This window comes from Homalodisca vitripennis, chromosome 4 (assembly GCF_021130785.1).
Source record: "Homalodisca vitripennis isolate AUS2020 chromosome 4, UT_GWSS_2.1, whole genome shotgun sequence".
Lineage (NCBI taxonomy): Eukaryota > Metazoa > Arthropoda > Insecta > Hemiptera > Cicadellidae > Homalodisca > Homalodisca vitripennis.
Window position 1 is genome coordinate 195670781 of NC_060210.1, and position 4975 is coordinate 195675755.

Genomic DNA, 4975 nt, shown 5'->3' on the forward strand with positions numbered 1-4975 from the left:
TTTGCATTTTTATTTACTTTATACATGCTAGAAGCAGCCCGCACCAAAATATGCCGATAATATTTGAGGCGATGTTGCCATATCGCTGCTGACCATCAGATATTCCCTGAAGTTGATACGGTTTCCAAGACGTAAAATTTTCAAGAGTGCTGTGAGCGGGTTGTAGGGGGGGGGGAGTATTAACACGCTACAGATGTCTTCAGACTGTTTTGGTGTAGTCTGCTCTAGTAGATCGGAGCTAAAAATATACTCGTTCTTCAGTTGAAGTTGTAAATGAGTTTTTTTATATCGAAAATTCAAACTAAATTTTAAATACGTGAAATAATAAAGTTACTTAAATGTAATACAATTAAAAAAATGAACTATGTACATATTTACAAAATACAACAAATAACAAAAATTACAAATGTATTTTCAATGTGCATTAAAAGAACCTATCTGAATAACCAAAAACCTCAAGCAAGTCACATTTTGGCTTTTTCTAAAAGCCACGCTCTTAACTGATTTTGAAATAGTTTTGTTTGTAGTTTTTTATGGAATTAGAAACATGATTAACATTTTTTGGGCCTATAAATAAAAAATAACTCGGAAAATAATTTTGTTGACTTTTGGTCTAATTTAGACCTTGAGCAGATGCTCTTGTATAGTACTGAAATGGTTTATAACTATTAACTATTACTGTCTAAGTTCTAAAAGGGGTAAAGAAGATTCAAGTTTTGGTTTATATGATATTATTATTATAAGAGTTGGTCAGTTCCTAAATGAGTCTTGTCCACTTTCCAAAACTTTCGGTAAACGGAAAAAAAATCACAATTTCGATTAATATACCACTTAATAATTAAAAGTTCTCACATTTATTCGAGTTTGGGAGTGTATCAAGTGTGCATGTTGTTTCCAAGACAAATTTTCATCGATAACTAGCCTATGCCAAGGTACTTTATATGGCTTACTTGTTAAATATCGGAACAATTACAAATCATTTTGCTCACTAAGAGTGCTTGAATGAAATGTTATAATAACATCTAAAGTAAAGTGCTTTGAATCAATATTTGCGAACTTTTAACATAATCTAGAATATTTACCCAATAAGAATCTGTATATTGCAAAGCTATGTCATCAAACTTGAAAAGGACTGTTCTTATTAATAATTATTGTAAAGAATAGGAAGTACGGTAGGAAATTATTTTATCTGAAAGTATTTCCTAAGTAGCCAGAGTATTAGCTTCGCTCGAAGAATTCTCTAATTTCCAGGTCTCTCTGTAAGTAATTTGCAATCAATAGCATTGGTAAACATTCTTCTTTCTTATATCTTGTCCCATTTATAGGACTTACTCACCTAACTTTTAATAAGCGTTAATGTTTTTGTAAACCACTTACTAAAAACGAATAAATCAAATTTTAGCGTATTATTTCTTTTTCCAGGTGTTAAAATCCCAATTAAATATTAAGGATTACTGAGAACCGTATGATTTGTTACCGGCTGTGGCGTCTGATTGGAGAGGAAATGTAATCACGCGTTTGCTGAAGAATGAAATCAATTTAGAATCCAGAGATGGAGAAGGTTTCTTGATATGTCCATTACTTACCCAAAGGACACCAAGGAACATTGTAAAATTTGTTACGGAAACGCTCTATGAAAGCCACTTAATGTATGTCCTGGAACAAAGAGGTGGACTAAAGCGCAGTATGCACAGTTTTTTATACAATAGCTACCATTAGAAATATATTAACAATACCACACATGCAATAAGGTGTATAACACTGTTACGAGATGTAACGTGATCGCCCACCGTTTGTAGACCGTGTCCGAGAGAGTTGAGATATCGCAGTACTTTAGACATGGTAGACATATTTTATTGTTTGTTATGGTTTAGGAGACCTCTCTTTTATATTTCGCCCAGTAAGATATGCGTCCTCGATCAACGATTCCTTCCTTCCTTCAGTCCAGAGATGTTCCTATCTGTCATTCCACTGCGTTTTACAATTAATATAAATACAAAAAATTAAGACATTTAATAAAACCGACCAATATCGAGTAGCATGTAAGAGGAAATACGAGTTTTATAAAAGAAAATGACATAAATTACGAACAAGATAAATACTTGAGTCTAGCATTACAGCAAAAACTAACAATTCGCCAATTGTAACATGAAGGTTTAACCGACACGGTAAATTCAGTTTAAGCTAAGATAAAAGATAAATCCATAATCTTCTAAAATTATAGAAAACTATTGCATGAAATTACTAAATTATACTGAAATAGTGTTAAGATACTCTACATCTTCTGAGAAAAAAATCCAAGCAATTGTTACCTTACAACAACTTTTGACATGTTTAATATTCTTTAGTTGAAGTAGGAGTTGATACAGAAAATAATTATGAAAAATAACCTATTTACTTTGGGTGTTTAATGAATTTCTTTCAAAACTTCTTGTGTTACAAATAATATATCATTCAGCATACAGTTTTCTCTATTTCCACTACAAATACAATATCTCAGAACTAAATATTAAAGCAAGCGTGATGGAAAAAATGTATTTGTGTAAATGTGGTGGTATAACGGAGAAGAGGCTGTTCTACTTTTTTAATTACTGGTAAGACATAATTTTGGAAAGACATTTAGCCTATCAATGATTTATGTTCCATCCCAGGACTGCAAGTCGTAATGTAATCTTGAGTCAAATGGTAAATAAAGTTTTTTGTAAATTTATCCAGTATAAAATTTTTGAAAAGTGCATTTTTATACTTTATGATCTCACTTTTGAGCCACGAACCCAGTTGGATAATCGACCCGTTTAATTCAATTTAGTGGGTCGTACTATCAACGAACCTTCGTATAAAATCTTAAATATAAAAATAGGGTCGTTGCCTCAACGACCTGTCTCATTTGTCGTTTACTTAGAAATGATCGTTGAGTCAACGATTAGTAGTGTAAGAGACCTATAACGAACGCTCTTCGTGTCCGTTTCATGAAATGTGTGGATCATGTCTCGCTCGCTCTGTTTCGTTTACACTGCAGCTCAGTAGCGTAGCCAGAAATTTCGTTCGGGGGGGGGGGGGTCCGAAACCGGGGGATCCGGGGGACGTTTTGTGTGTTATTTGCCAATGAGTTCACTGGTAAAAGGTAAATACCAAAAATATGGAGCTTTAGTAACTACGCTTTATAGAAAGTGGAAAGATGTAATAGGCAAATTCAACTCTCACAACAACTCTAGTACCACAAATTTTCTTGTATAGCTACAGAAACTTTACGAAGTTCAATTCTGGCCGAATAGAAGGCACCAAAGTGATGTTGGATTCACTGGATAAGAAAGAAAAATAACAAAACAGAGCTTCGCTCAAGCGTATAATTGATACAACTATATTCTGTGGAGAAAATGAAATACCCCTTCGGGGACATTGGGCCACTGACGTCCGAAAACCCTTTAGAAAAGGAGGGCAATTTTCGAGCGTTGCTTGGGTACAGATCAAACTAACGGTCGGAAACCTTACCTCAATGAGAAAGAAAAAGAACAAAACAGAGCTTCACTCAAGCTACAGATCAAACTAACGGTCGGAAAATGCACCGGAAAAACTCTACTGTAATCATCAAAGAAAAATTGAAAAAAATCACTTCCGGTCGGATAATACACCGTAAAAACTCTACTGATAAGAAGTTCCGACTACTTTGGATTTCACTGACTGAGGTATTATTTAATTTTTCTTAGTATATTCTGATCGGAAGTGATTATTTTTGTTTTTTCTCGATAATTATATATTTATTAGTCGGCGTTGAATTAATACCTAAAATCAATGTCCTAACATAATTATAAGTACCACTTTACCTCAACCACTCAACCAGTGAAATCCAAAATCGTCAAAACTTGAATCTGTAGAGAGCTTTTTTTCGGTATTTACCGACCGGAAGTGATTTTATTCTCGATAATTATATAGGTACATTGTAAAGTTTAATGAAAACAAAAATCGTCGTCCTAACTCAGTCGAAAACGCCACATTTACCTCAATCACTGAAGTCCAAATTAGTTGAAGTACTAATCAGTAGAGTTTTTCAAGTGTATTTTCCGACCGAAAGTGATTTTTTATATTTTTTTCGATATTTATATATTTGTCTACAGTTTAATGAAACCTAAAATCAACGTCGTAACTTAATTCTAAACAGTCATTTTACGTCCTCAAGACGAATTTGAACGAAGTGGTCGCTAATTTAAACTGTTCACTGTGTTACGGTTCAGGTTACTTTGCGACGTCACGTGACCGCGCCCTATAGAAATACCGTGATTACACTACACTATCCGAAAGGCCGAGCCCAAAAGTATCGTTTGATACTTTATGATTTAAACTAAAGGACAATTATATTTTTAACGACGGTCACTTAAATCAATTAAATCAATCAATTTAATGTTTGTAGACAAGAGTAATGATAACGCTCCTTTTTTATCCTGCTCCATGCTTTATTTTTTAATATGTATTAAAATTTCGGGGGGGGGTCCGGGCCCCTGGAACCCCCCTTCGCTACGCCACTGCTGCAGCTACTTACCTATTCTATATTTATATTTATGTTTATGTGGCTAAACTTGTCCACGCTCATTTTGACCCTTACGAGGACACGTCTTAACTTTCATATCAGCGCTTTGTATCTAGAATTATCCCCGCTATTTATGAGTTTTAGTTCCCTCAACTCTCCTGCAATGTTAATAATCTCACTGTTATGCCCAATATTACCAGCCTCATCCGAATTTAAACCTTTAATTTCTCACACAATTCATTCGGATCGTCATAATACACATGATCAGGATTTGACAGGTCCTTGAAACCTATGCCTACAATCGCCATTTATATTCCACTCCAAAACTTTCAAAGTCCGTATATTTACATGTCAGACTCTAGAAAAGTAAAAACTATTAAATATTTTACACCCTTTGCAATAACACTACGGACTAGTAATTTTAGTTCTATGCATAGAACTCCATAAATT